This window comes from Geotrypetes seraphini, chromosome 6 (assembly GCF_902459505.1).
Source record: "Geotrypetes seraphini chromosome 6, aGeoSer1.1, whole genome shotgun sequence".
In the NCBI taxonomy this organism is placed as follows: Eukaryota; Metazoa; Chordata; class Amphibia; order Gymnophiona; family Dermophiidae; genus Geotrypetes; species Geotrypetes seraphini.
In genome coordinates, this window is record NC_047089.1 from 39,196,550 (window position 1) to 39,212,090 (window position 15,541).

The 15,541-nt window shown below is 40.6% G+C and overlaps 1 long non-coding RNA gene across 1 annotated transcript; it reads right to left on the bottom strand.

Annotated features, from left to right (window-relative positions):
* Nucleotides 1–965: 965 nt before the first annotated feature.
* On the bottom strand, nt 966–15,230 carry LOC117362151. The gene is made up of 3 exons (XR_004539814.1): nt 15,113–15,230; nt 10,433–10,576; nt 966–1,295 (listed from the first exon to the last, which is right to left on the bottom strand). It is a non-coding gene; the product is annotated as an uncharacterized LOC117362151 (long non-coding RNA).
* Nucleotides 15,231–15,541: the final 311 nt, after the last annotated feature.

Sequence of the window (15,541 nt, forward strand, 5' to 3'; positions counted from 1 at the left end):
CCAATACAGTTTCTGTACTATAGCTCAAATGAAATCCAGATTGGAAATCATGTAAAATGTTAAATTTGTCTAGATATTTTACCAACTCATCATTTACTAATCCTTCTATAATTTTAGTAAACAGCGGAATGCTAGCCATTGGTCTATAATTAGTTTCACGCATAATAGATTCTTTAGGATTTTTTAATAATACACATAACTAGGATTTGCCCTATCTTCTTCTCAAACCACCCGTCTTTCAATAAAAAGACAATCCATTTAAATAAGTTTGCTTTAAAAGTAAATGGAGCATTACTTAATACATCGATCGGACAATTGTCAAAATGACAGTGGGAATTACCCCCTCTTTTACAAAGGTGCGCTATGCTTTTTAGCGCACGTTAAATATTACCACGCGCTAAACGCTAACACATGCATGTTATCCTATGGATGCGATAGTGGTTAGCACAGGTATTGATTCAGCATGCGCTAAATCCACGCTAAAACGCTTAGTGCGCCTTTGTAAAAGAGGGCCTTAGTGTATTTGGAAAATAATCTACAAAATGTTTCCAATGTGGAATGGCAGGTTTGGACAATTTCCTGGAGGAAAAGTCCATAGTCTGTTATTGAGAAAGACATGGGGATGCCACTGCTTGCCCTGGATCGGTAGCATGGAATGTTGCACTATTTGGTGTTCCGGAATCTTGCTTACTCTGAGATAATGGAAATTTTGCTACTCCTTGGGTTTTGGCCAGGTACTAGTGAGAACGGGCTACTGTGCTTGATGGACCATTGGTCTGACCCAGTAAGGCTATTCTTATGTTCTAATTCTATTGCGTGGATCTCAAAAGGGGCATGACCAGGGGAGGGACATGAGTGAATAATGGCCTTTCTTAAGTTGCATGCACTGTTACAGAATATAGAATATAAAATCAGACCAGTATGTCTACTGATGCAAACAAATACAGTATATTGTTAACATCTTTATGAGTTTATTCAGTTGTATCCCGCATTATGCAAAATGGGTCACAGCAAATACTTACATAGTATTAAATAAACACTAATACATACACAGTACATGCCTAAAGCAGAAAACAGTTCAGCAACCAGCTCTCAAACATATACAATGAGCCTAATTCCCATATTTCATTTGACAAAACAAGTTCTTAGTCTTCCGCAGAGCTAAGGAGTTGTGTTTTAACACATGATTTTTCTTCATGTTTTGCCTTCCTGTACTTTTCTTCCTTTTCTTCATCATCTTATTTCCTTAGTGATTTACTTTAATTTCCTTTCGATTTTGATACCTTTGGGCATTACTGGAAAAATATGGGAAACACAATATAACAATTATCTGGCTGCACACCCCTATAAATTGCATGGTTAAGTGTTATAGTCTCTGGAATGCCACAAATCCTTCTCCCTTTCTAGACCTGTAACTTTTGTTTATGCGGTGCGCCCAGCCACCGACCCCATGAGTATTTTTCTAATATTAATTTTTTTTTTCAACTCTTTGCCATTCTTAGATAATAAGGGTACCTCAACATTAGGCTATTATCTTCTGATATAGTGGTTGTACTGCTTCCTCCTCAAAATGGCCAAAGATAGCAAAGGCAATCTAATGTTATCTGAGACAAAGCAGTATGAATGCAAAATATATGATCTGGAACTGAATGGACCATTAAGATTATGTTCTAACTTTGGATCATTCAAAAAACTGCTAAAAACTTACTTATTTGTAAAAGCCTTCAATGAATAAGGAATTACTGCTTTGATGTAATTATTTTCTAGGATCATTTTTATTTGTTGAATTTTTTTTTGTTGTTGTTGAGTCTGTATTTTAGAATGTTTTTGTTTGAATTTGTATTTTTGGTAGTTTTTTTAATTTTATGTATGCTTGCTTTGTAATCCAAGTTGAAACATCCAAACCCAGATCATTTAGACAAGGGAGTGGCCATCATTATGATGGACTGGCCACACAAACATGCCAACAGAGCAATGAGACATCTTAGGGGGCATTGCTGTGAACTTCAAATAAAGGGTGCCAGAAGTACATTGCACCTTAACCCCCTCCCTCAAAACCTACTATACCCACCTGTCTACCACCCCAATAGCCCTTATGGCTGCAGGTGGCACCTATATAACAGTATAGTAGGTTTTGGTTGGCCTCACTGGGCCTGGGTCGTCTTCTATATAATTCGCTAGCCCATCCACCAGGTTCTCAAAGACACCTTTGTGATGCTTTAGTAGGCGAGCAGAGGTGACTGAGGAGATGGTGAAAAGATTGTTGTATTATGTACATTTGATTTTATTTTTGTGTCATTACATTGTGGTTTATTGATTGTATTTGTTTTAAATTATGAATGTATTTTGTAACTTTCATAGAATTGTAGGATATAACAAGTAAGACATTTTTAAATAAATAAATAAAGATTTCCTATGCTAGATGCTGCTATTCTACAGACAGGTATTGATACTATTAACACATTTGTATGGTATGATTTTTATTTATATATTTAAAAATTTATATACTACATAGATTTATATACTACATAGATACTACATAGCTAGATTGTGAGCCTTCGGGACAGCTAGGGAAATCCAAAGTACCATTTTAATTTATTTTATTTTAATGTATCTTTAATCTATCTTCATTGTAAACCGCTTTGAACCTCACGGTATAGCGGTATATAAGAAATCAAATCAAATCAAATAAAGCTATGCATGGATATGAACAGACAATAGACAGACATCTTATCAATTAAACGTTCATTAATAAAACTGTAAAAAGTTAAACCCCAGATATTCGTTGCCACTGTATCTTACAGGAAGAACAGAAGTAGCAACATTTTCATAGGAAAGCATTAACCAAGAGCTGCGTTTTCAACATTTTCTTTAAAATTGATCTGTCCAACACAAAATCACAGTGTACCTGACAGAGCATTCCAAAGTATGACACCCGCCACTGACATCATTGATGCTCCAATTCTAACAGGAATAATAGGCGTCCTCTCCTATGAACTCAATTTCATAGAGCTTTCAGACCTTCGATTTCTTCTGGGTTGGTAAATTTCAAGCAATTCTTGTAGTACCCTTAGAGCAATATGGTACAATATCTGATGGATGATTGCAATGATCTTAAAATGTACTTAAAATGGCAGCCTGTGTAACAGTTTCAGTATAGGAGATATATGTGAGCTCCTAGGAACCCCTGTAATCAATCTAGCAACCGTATTGTATTTGTATTTTAATATTATTTTAACTTTTGTGCATACTTTTAGACAGGATCAGATTGTCTCTTGTATAACAGGATGCTACTGTAGTTCACTTAGATGGAAGGATGTGCAATCAAACATGCAATTAGCACCTGTCATCAGCTATGACTATATTATTCTGTCAGAGTGAAGATGAATTATAGGAACATCACTTCTCTGCTCCAGCAAAACAAATCTTTGTCACACTTATAAAACACAGCTCCTGGTGAACAGTCAAAGCAAAAGGCATACTGCCCTATCCCACCCCTTCTTCCTGATTTGCAAATTTTAAAAAAAAACTATGCATGAGACATTTGAATAGTAACAACCCCCCCCCCCCCCCCAGCATTATTGAACATTTTTAGTGAAAAGTTCTAGCAACCCCTTCCTTTTCTTTATCTAAATAAGGTTTTTCTCTGTTACATAGAGCGTTATGGACCTCTGTTAGGTTGCAAAAATTAGATAGTTCTTTGTCTAATAGATGCTGGCATTGTCATCTAGAAGTAGGAACTTTAGATCATTTATTGTTTCATTGCCCATATATTATGAATTTTTGGAAATCAATTTGGGACCAAATTAATAATTTATTAGATAACCCAGTGGCATTATCTTATGATACTGTGATATTTGGTATGGAAATGAGAGCAAAAAGTCAGATTTCTGCTAACAACAATAAATTATTACTAATAATGACTGGTGTTGCCATTCAGCAAATCACATACAATTGGAAGGATTGGAAGAGATTAAATTATAACTTTTGGTGGAATTCTTTATGCAATATCTATAAAATGGAAAGATTTATTGCTTTATAAAGGGGATACTTTAAGAAATTTCAGGATGTGTGGAAACCATTAACAAAATATTGTAAGGATTAAGTAAAATTATTTCCCTTTTAATTATCAGTTCAGGATATAGGGAGGGGGTATTTTTATTATTACATATATTATATAATAATGGAAGATATGAATGGGAGGGATGGGAAAGGGGAAGGGATAAAATTTATATAATGTACCAATGATTGTTTATAAGCGATATATTTATTGTTACTGTGAAAGAATATATTTTACACTTAATGTAATTTTGAAAATGAATGAAGAATATATAAAAAAAAAAAAGAAAAGTTCTAGCAACTATATTGGTAAGAGTTGGAATCTATACTAATTCCAATAATTTTTTCTTGAGAGGGGGGGGAGGGGAATGGGTTATTTGAATGTTGACACCAAACAAGAAGAAAGAGGTCCCACAGTGGGACCACACCAGGTGTATGAATGGGATATACACAAATCAAATCTTTATTGCCAACACAGTACTCAACAAAGGCCATGTTGTAGCATAAACCTTCATCGGGAGTCCGAATCAAATTAGTGCTTTTCCGATCATTACAAAATATAAGCACAAGACGAGTTGTGGGTTAGAACAAACTTTGCACTGATCACACAATTGCACAGGAAGTTTTGATTTGATTTCAAATATTTTTATTGGGTTTTCAGTAACAAAAGAAAAAAAAATCAGTAATTAACACTGAGAAAAGAACCAAAACTTAACAAGTGAACAATAAGGTTCAACAGAACCATCCAGAAAACCAGTGGAATGACATACAAAATATCTCAGAAATATACTTGGGGGAAATCCAGAGGGTCCGGAAGAACCAAGAAAAAACCTGAAGAGGAAGCAATAAGAGTTGAGGAGAGAAAGGAGAGAAAAAAGAGCAAGGACATAGAGAAGATAAGAGAAATAATCTAATAAGCAGAAGAAAGGGGGACGGACATCCCGCTCCAAGAGGGAGAATTAAAAAAAAAAAGGAAGTTTAGTTCAGAAAAGAACTGATTTGATACGGACTCCTGATCAAGTCTTATGCCACAACACTACCTGTGTTGATTTGCTCACGTCCCATTCATATGCCTGGTGTGGTCTCATTGTATTTTGACCTATTTGAATGTTGTCCAGGAATCTTTTTTTTCCAGATACTATTTGAGGGTGAGTGAACTAAGGTGTTAGTTTTAACTATAACACCACCTCTACAAAATAAGAATAGTATGAACTTTTCATATATAAGTGATTGTAACTCATTGTTTATTTGAGATGTGTGTGTGTGGTTTTGCTTTTTTAAGATTTATTTTATCATGAAAATGTAGTGCATTTTTTTTTTATTTGAATTTTTGGATTAAACATAAAACTGAAAGAGGTTTTTGTTTTATTTTTGTTTAAACTTTTTACTGATGAACAATAAATATAAACAAGATAACCCTGAAGTATGGCAACAATAGGTATGGTATACCATTCTATACTACAAAATCTGACAGTTGAGATAAAGACTGAAAAAGGCAAATTTCCTCTCAGACAAAATACAGCAAAGAACCAGAAGGCACTGAATATATGTATATTTCTATATATTTATTTATTAGGATTTATTAACCACTTTTATGAAGAGATTTGCCTAAGGTGTTGTACAGGCGGTACAGTTTAACATAAAACTTACAATTGTGTTAAACATAACTAGTATAATTACCAAATATACACATAAATACAATCCATGAGATAAACTCAAAATCAGCAAATTGAAACCTACTAATTGCCAAACTACTCTATGCCTTAGTACTCTCCCGCATGGATTACTGCAATGTGCTATTCAACAGTTTCACAGTAAAGAATATATGTCTCCAGCGTATTCAAAACACAGCGATTAAGCTTCTGAACAATCTCCATTCCCGCAACCCTGTCTCCCAGGCTCTAACATCAGCCCACTGGCTGCCCGTAGCCAAACATTGTGTCTTCAAGGGTCTGATGCTAGCACTCAAATTCTTACATGACATGGCATTAGCCTACGTGACCACTAAGCTTCCTCCAAATATGCCAAACCGGTCCTTCCACTCTCAGGATGAAATATGCCTCAAAATGCCCCCTGAGTGTGCCCTTCAACTGCAAACTGTAAATCAACGGTCCCACTTCCACTTCTTACCGAGCCACTGGAATCGATTTCCCCCGCAGATCAGATCTCGTGTACTCCTCAACTTTAGAAAAGCAATAAAAACATATCTTTCAAGAAACCAACCCTAAACCTCTTCTTCCCTTCTAGTGATCCTATCTCTCCCCTTTGCCTTTTATTCAACTCCCCTAATTTGTAATTCCCCTGCATCCACTGTATAAGCGTCCCCTGCATCTACTGTGTAAGCGTCCCCTAAATGTCAACTTCCTGGAAATGTCCAGCAATCTTATACTGTAAATTGTAACTTCCTGGAAACGTCCAGCTATCTTATACTGTAATCCGCTTAGAACTGCAAGGTACAGGCGGAATAGAAGTCACTAATGTAATGTAATCTCTTCACCTAAGCCCCTACCCTTGACTGATAGACTACAAAGAAAATTTTATTGGTTCCAGAACCAGTATGTGTCACATAAGGATAAATTGAATCATACACTGTAACTTTGTTTGTCAAATTAGAATATAACTCATACTGAAAACCTTGCACTGTAAAGACAATTATAGCAAATTGTAACCAGTAAACTGTATATTATGCATATTAATATTAGACCCTAATATACTGTACACTTACCCCTCCCCATTCGCGGTCTTGGCAATTGCGATTTCACATATTTGCGATTTTTTTGGGGAGGGGAAAAAAAGAAAAAATCCCCCACAGTTTAGCCTTCCGCCCGGCGTAGGAAGATCGCTCCTGCCCCGAAAGCCCGCTAGACCACCAGGTAAGGCCGGGATGCCGGGAGGGAGGCAGGGGTGGGTCAGAGCCGGACCAGAAGATATTCACGGTATTTCACCATTCGCGGTCCGGCTCTGCCCCTATCCCCCGCGAATCCGGAGGGAGAAGTGTATATCTGCCATCATGTTTCTATATGCTATAAAGTCTTACATGGTTTAGCACCTGATTATCCTGTGGATCTTTTTTTATTCATTAATTCACAACACCCAAGACATAATTATAATTTGTTTGCTTTTCCATCGGTAAAGGGTCATTTATACAAGAACTATTTTTAACGACTCCTATCTTTTCAGGCAGCTTCTTGTGATAAAGAGTTTGTAAATCTGTTAGTTAGCTCTGTCTCTTACCAGCAGCGTAGGAAATTATTGAAAACCTATACTTCTCCCTCGTTATTCGCGGGGGATACAGGCAGAGCCGGACTGCGAATGGCGAAAAACCGCGATTATCCGGCTCTGACCCACCCCCACCTCCCTGCCGCCTTCCCGGCCTTACCTGGGTGGTCTAGAGGGTTTTCGGGGCAGGAGCGATCTTTCCACGCCGGGCGGAAGGCATCAACATCTATGAGACAAACATGTTTTTTTCTGTTACATAGATCTTCTTGGACCCCTGTTAGGTTACATAAGTTAGACCAGGGGTGCCCAACGCGTCGATCGCGATCGACCAGTAGCTCAGGAAGGCAACTCGAGTCGATCGCACTCGTGTTGCCGTCCTGATCTACGGGCCGATCAGCCTTCCTCTCCAGTGTTCTCCCTAGGGCCTTTTAGCTGGGCGGTCCGCCCAGCTGTCATCTGCCGCTGCTGAACATTAAAAAAAAACCGGCTTGGAGATTTCAGCCCATAGCGAACTTATGCTCCGGGCTCTAACGTGTGCGTGCAGGCTTCTCTTCTCTTCCCTCCGAAACCGGAAGTTATGCCCGGGGAGGGGGGGAGGGGAGAAGGGAAGCCGGCACGCACATGTTGAGAGCCCTGAAGCAAGCGTTCGCTACGGGCTAAGGCGGGAGACATGTTAGTGAAGCATTTCCTCTTCTTGCTGCCGGGTCCTGCCTACTTTCTGTTTCCGCGAAGGCAGGACCCGGCAGCATTTCCCCCAACAGTTCCTCGCGATGCTGGTCGGCCGAAGCAGGGAGAGGTTGGGGCGGCGTCGGCTTTTGGGCCTGTTATTGGTGGCGGTTTGGGTCCTGGTCCCCGATGGCAGTTTGGGTCCCCGATGGCAGTGGCAGTGTCTTGGGGGAGGGCAGGGAGAAAGAAAGAAAGAAAAAGGGCAGGCAGGGAGACAGAAGGAAAGAAGAGAAACAGAAAAAAAGGAAAGGGAGGCAGAGAGAAAGAAAGGGCAGGGGAGAGGAAGGAAAAGTTGGGGGAGGGAATGAGGTGTGGAGGAGAGGAAGCATACAGGCTGAAAGAAGGGAAGAAAGACTGGATGCACAGTCAGAAGAAGAAAGTGCAACCAGAGACTCATGAAATCACCAGACAAGGTAGGAAAAATTATTTTATTTTAAATTTAGTGATCGAAATGTGTCTCAATTTATATCTGCTGTCTATATTTTACACTAAGGTCCCCTTTTACTAAGCCGCAATAGAGTTTTTTAGCGCAGGGAGCCTATGAGCGTCGAGAGCAGCGCTGGGCATTCAGCGCAGCTCCCTGCGCTCTAAAAACTGCTATCGTGATTTAGTAAAAAGGGAGGGGGGTATATTTGCCTATTTTTGTATGGTAGTTACTGAGGTGATAGTGCTTAGAGTCATCTGCTTTGACCTCTTTGAAAAACCCTGGAATAGGAATGATAATTAACATTTTCTATGCGTACAGTGTGCGTTGTGTTTTTTTTTAATTTTATTGTTGGTAGATCATTTTGACTTGGTCATTTTAAAAGTAGCTCGCAAGCCCAAAAAGTGTGGGCACCCCTGAGTTAGACAGTTCTAAATCTAATAGATTCTGGCACTGTCATCTAGACATTGGGACACTGGATCATCTGTTGTTCTATTGTCCTTTGATACTCAGCTTCTGGAAGTCAATATGGGGACAGATTAACCTCATACTGGAATCAACAATCCCTTTGATGTATGAGGCAATTATATGTGGAACATTGCTGCATATCAAGCCGCCCATGGATTGCTACTAAGGCAGACTCTTCTTGATTATGACAGGGATAGGTATGCAGATGATAACCTGCAAATTGGAAGAATTGCGATCGCCTCAACTTTCCATTTTGGTGGGCCAGTTTATGTTTAGGGTACAAATACGAAAAGATGAATGCAGATATGTTGGGACATGGCAAATTATTTGATTTGGGGGCCGTTGACATCCTTTGTTAATTCAACATAGTTGTCTTGGTTTAAATTTTTTGTTTATTTTTATACTTGTCCAAGAAGGGGAGGGTGGTTGGGGGGGATATCTTTTTGGATTATTTCTTGATTAAATTGATGGAGGGGAGGGATATTTATCTTCTCCATTGTTATTAATGGAATTTAAGTGCTTATTTTGTTATTCATGTCTGTATAATTTATGGCACTTTGTATTAGCTTTGAAAATCAATAAAGATTAAAAAAAAAAAAAAGAAAGGTTCACAAGACTGAGCTAATGGTTTTGGATATCTGAAATATACTGTTAGTTTAACTGCATAAATATTGCTATAAGTGTGTAATTATTGAAACTATTGAAAGTGTTTATGACAAATTGTTCTCCATTACTATCTCAATTGTACTTCCTACCCATTTACCTTTCGTCTCATGTTAGTTAAGTTTTATTCATTTAATCCTGTTTTTAAAATTTTTTGTTAAATTTATAGTCTGTATTTTTAATTGATATTTATTTTAGTTCTACTTTTTTTTCTTGTAACTCGCTTAGAAGTCCAGATAAGCGATTGTATCAAATTTTTTTTTTAATTCTTTATTGATTTTCCAAACTTCAATAGTGCAATACACAATATATCACATATAATAAGCAATATAAGCACATTTAACTTACAAATATACATAACCAACCATTTTCTCCCACCCAATGATTTCCCCAGTAACCTTACCATATTCAAATTAGTCATATCCTTCCAACCTCCCCCCATCCCAAGTATAAATATTCAAAGATCAACTTATGACAGAAATAACCCCCCACCCCCCCACACACACCCCACCCCTTTCCTGGATGTGTACAAAAATAAACAAAAACTGACTCAAAGACCTACTATAGTGAGGTAATACAAGATGTTAACGGGCCCCAAACCAATTTAAAAATATTACTATGTCCCAAACTATCAGCATTCATTCTTTCATACCTATAGCTGGAGCAAAGATTTGCCCACCAAAAAGGAAAATTTAAACGATCATAGTTCTTCCAATTATGGGTAATCATCTGCATGGCAAGTTTTAGTAAAACTTGAAACTTTATGACTAGGCCTATGTATATAGTTCAAATAAACCTGCTTAATTAATTAGCTATCCTTGTACACAGAACTCATTTTAACTTTTTCCTGTGGGGAGAAGAGGGTGAACTCACCCATTAGCACTCCTTTTCCCCAAGTGGAGGCATCAAGCACGAACCGAGTGAGGGACCGATGGAGACTGCCCCCAGTCTGGCCCTAGACCCAGAGCTGCCCTGAAGGGGGTGTTACAGTTGTGTGGATTCAGTTACTTAACTCACCTTAAAAAACATTGAACAAATGCAAAAACTTCTTAATGTAAGTATAATCAATTTGCATATATTAAAAAGTTTTAATATATATTAACCCCTCTTCTATTAAACTGCACTAGCAGTTTTTAGCACAGAAAGCCATGCTGAATGGCCTGCGCTGTTCCCGATGCTCATAGGAACTCTATAAGCGTCGGGAGCAGTGCGGGCCATTCAGCACGGCTCACTGCACTAAAAATTGCTATTGCAGTTTCGTAGAAGAGGGGGTAAATTTTGTTCAAATGATGTCTAAAGCAGTGTTTTTCAACCTTTTTACACCTACAGACCGGCAAAAATAAAATAATTATTCTGCGGACCGGCATCGGTCCGTGGACCGGCGGTTGAAGAACACTGGGCTAAGTCGTGGACCAGACTCCGCCCATCTCTACCCAATCTCCACCCCCATAATAGTACTAATTGTAACACTATTTTTTCCATTTATTTTTCACAGATAAATAATATAATCTTATTAACAACACATAATGGTTAACCACAAAATTAAACTACACAAAGCACACTGACAGCAGATGTAAATTCTCAAAATTGACATAATTCAATCACTAAATTCAAAAATAAAATCATTCCCCCCTATCTTTGTTGTCTCCCTCCCTCCATGCTTTGCCTTACCTTCTGGCCTGCTCCCGCCTGGCCATTTTATGCTGCTCCTGGTATTATCTTCAGGCCGGCTCCCTCTTCTTCACTGATGCAGTGCACAAAGCTGCGGGCAGCAGCTCCTTGCGCATCCCGTGCCTCATCTGAAAACCTTCTCTCTGACGTTGCAACATCAGAGAGAAGGCTTCCGGTTCAGGCACAGGCCCCTGACCCTCCTCTGTCTGGTAGATATCCCTAGAAAAGAAGGAATCTAGTACGTCACAATCTCAGAATGCAGGGTGAAGTTCCTTGATCTCTTCACCCCAATAACCTTTTTCAATCGCTTTCTCACTTCTGGACGCCTGAGATATCTCAAGGAAGCAAGATTTACATATCATCTTTAGGATCAGAAAGTCCTGATTTCACACATTGCTCTCTGGTTCCTTTTTCCCGTAGGAGCCACTGCCCATGGCTTTGTGCACTGAATCAGTGAGGAAGAGGGAGCTGGCTGAAAGATAACACCGCATCGATCGCACCGTGGACTGGTGGTTGAAGAACACTATTTTGGACCTGATGCACATGCTGGCCTTGTGGACCAGCAGGAAATTTCTGTGGACTAGTCTAAAGCAAATCAAACACCCCGCAATTGGGAAAGTCAAAAAAAAAATCTGAAAACAAACTAAAAGTTGTTTGTGTGTGAATATCCACGAAGATAAATTAAATATATATGTACTGTATGCTTTTAGAGCCTGAAAAGCAAAGTATGTTAAACATCTTTATTTGAACTTCCTTCTTCACAGAATGCTGTCTGTTTTCTCTCCTCTGCCATCTGCTCTTTCGCGATGAATTAATGAGTGTGAACAATCTCCTCTCTCTTCCTGCAAGTATATTTTTTCTCATGAAAATATTGTCAGTGATTGTCATTACAAAAATTGCCAGAGCATTAGACTACTCCAACTTCATATTATATTTACTGTATCTTTGTTAGGAAGGAACTCTAACAGACAGAAAAATGGAGCTTCCAGACTCTCCCTCCCCACCATATGAAACACAGCAGTAAAGATACATTTCAAATGTGCATCAATTTCAGAGGCAGAAGTGTTTTCAAACAAGTGCCAGGCACAATCAAGTTCTGTATAACTACTGATGCTTTTCAAGGGAACAGTTGGCACAGAAATGAAGGCACATAAGAGAGAAAAGGATGAAAGTCAATGTGTGGGCCGACACCAGGGTGAATAAAGAACACCAAAGTCAAGTAGTCATGAGTAATAGAGACATATTTTAATAGTGTCATCAAGTGTTTCTCTGTGGATGTGATTCATATTTGTTTGTGTTTACTCCGTTGTTCGGTAAATCTTTCAATAAAAGTATTGAACTCAAAGAGGCGCCTGACTTGTTAAGTATGCATTTTTTTTTCTCTCCAAAAGGTCGCAGGTGAGTGGCAGACCCTTCTTTATTTCCCACAGCTTTAGAACCGAAGTGTTGAGAATTATGTTGTGGCATTGTATGCGACTGGAGAATAGATCGGCTCATGGCCTTGAAATTTCAATGTCCTGCCACATTATGGCGCCATGGATTTTGTTTTGATATCTCAATATTACTGCCAATAATTTAGAGATAATTCAATCAGGGGCGTAGCCAGAGTAGGAGGCGCCCGGGCTGGAGGCGCACCTCCATGCCCTCCTCTCCACCCCATAAGAACATAAGAAGTGCTGCTGCTGCTGGGCCAGACCAGTGGTCCATCGTGCCCAGTTGTCCGCTCACACGGCAGCCTTTAAGTCAAAGACCAGTGCCCTATTTGAGTCTAGCCTTACCTGCGTACGTTCTGGTTCAGTAGGAACTTGTCTAACTTTGTCTTGAATCCCTGGAGGGTGTTTTCCTCTATAACACGCCTCCTCTCAACCCCCACTCCTCCCCCGCCTCCTATGCCACACTGACACCCTCCCTTCCTCCTGTACCTCTTTATGTCTTCACCAGCACGAGCCACTTCTCTGGCCTGCTCCTGGCGATGGCGCTGGTTTTCTCTCTGATGTAACTTCCTGGCCCCGCAACCAGGAAGTGATTTCAGAGGGGAGCCAAGCTGGTGCAAGCAGCAAGCCGGAGAAGTTGCTAACGCTGGTGAAGATTTAAAGAGCTACGGGGGGAGGGGGGGGGTTGAAGAGAGGGCGCAAGTGTGGCATGGGGGAGCAGAGAGGTGCGGGCGCCCCCAACAAGATGGCGCCTAGCTATGTTGGGTTAGGTGCTGAATTAGAACAATAAAATTGTTTCTAGACCCTTCGATCGGTGTTGGTTTGGTTTCTTCTGGGATCCTCTGGCTTGCTTTTCTTCCATTTGCAAAGAGGGTACACATGCGTGAACCAATGTAATTGCTGCATAAGTGGAAATTAGGGCATGTAAGGTAATGAGTACGCAGTCTTAATGACATTGCAACAAAACGAAAATGAACATGTTTGGATAGGTTCCTAGAGGATAAGGGGATTCAAAGAAGGTTTGGATAGGTTCCTAGAGGATAAGGTGATTGAGAGGTACAGATAGGAGTTGAGGTAGGTTATAGGAAGAGTCAGGGACCACTGCACAGGTGATAGACCTGAAGGGCCACCGCAGGAGCGGACCGCTGGGCGGGATGGACTTCTGGTCTGATCCGGCGGAGGCAAATTCTTATGTTCTAACACTAACCCAAACAAACCAAACAATGCTGCGGATGCATGGGAAATGAAAATGTCTCGGTTACTCATCTCAAGGTTTATGGGGCTCATTTTCAAAAAAGAAAAACAGCCATAAAGTGGCATAAAGGGGCAGATGGATGTTTTGCTCAACAAACCCTTCTAATTCAATATTTTTGAAACTTATTTTCTAGATGGATTTCTAAGCTGTTCATCTATATTGTGACCGGGCCGGTTCCTTGGTGGCTGGAAAGCCAGACCCGGACCACAGGTAGATTTATGTAGCGCCTTTTATATGGCTGGTAGAAAGAAAAACCAGGAAAAGGGATTTCTCAAAAGAAAAACAGCTTCATTTTTATTTGTAATCCTTGAACATGGTAAACCAACAATATGTTCATCAAGGCAATGTCCTATAAGTCCTTTGGAGCAATCCCTCTTGCTCCAGTGTGGGCAACTTGCCCTGTACTTGTCAGCAAAAACATAAAGAAAAAAAAAAACGTTTTTCCAAAATCCCCACTCAGGAGTATGCTTTAATTTTCTGGAGCCCACATCTTCCTAAGCAGGCTGGCAACTCCCAGCCAGTGTCCATGGGCTCCCCAGCCAGTACACCCTGCTGCTGGGCTACTTGTTCTCCCCCACCAAGGGTCTCCCTCCCCGAGGCAATTACCAACTCCTGACTTGGCCTCTGGAGTCCTCTGGGCTTATTGGAAAGCCTGGAAACAGACTTCCCTCAAATGGTCTTTAATTAGTGCAGAGCTGCTTCTGCCCTGTTCACAGCCTCGCTCTAGCTCAGGGGTGTCAAAGTCGGTCCTCGAGGGCCGGAATCCAGTCGGGTTTTCTGGATTTCCCCAATGAATATGCATTGAAAGCAGTGCATGCAAATAGATCTCATGCAGATTCATTGGGGAAATCCTGAAAACCCGACTGGATTCTGGCCCTCGAGGACCGACTTTGACACCTGTGCTCTAGCTCAAGGTTTTTAAACCACCAGGACTGGATTTCCCATAAGACAGGAAGGACCTTTCATATTTCATTCCCTCCTATATCCATGCCCTCTTCAAACTCACTTTCATCAAGAAGGCTGCTCATTTCCCAGTCATTAGTTCTGTAGTCAGGGCTGTTTCTCCACCCATTAACTTCAGGCTGTTCCACCCATCCCCCACTTTGCCTGCCTGCCAGCTCCTTCAGAACGTTATGTCTCCGAGGGCAAAACCCCGGGCCTCCCTCCCAAGATTGGCCAGGCAGTGCACTGTACCTCCCAGAATTAACACTTCCTCCTTTGCTGGGTTGACCTCCTGCAAACGTCCTGGGTTGGGGAACTGGAACTCTGGAGTCTTGGCGTGTAGCTGAACTCTCTTGATTAGAGCCAGCTGAGCTCCCCTGCTTGCTCTGCCTCCTCTCTATTTGAGGCAGCTGGTCCCCTCTAGCACGAGTGCTGACCCCACCCCCTCCTGGGTTGGGTTTAGGTTTCTCACCTTGAGGAAAGGATCAATAGGGGAGATAATTGGTTTGCAGTGCCCTTCCCCCCTGGCTGTTGTGTTGTACTGAACTTGGCTTCTGCCCCTTCCCTCTGGGCTGAGTCAGCTGATTCTGCTCCAGGCCAGGTTTTACCAAGCCCTTTGATGCCTGCTGGGGAAGTTTACCTGTTCTTTTCCTTGGGACAGGGGCTTCCCTGTCACATAAT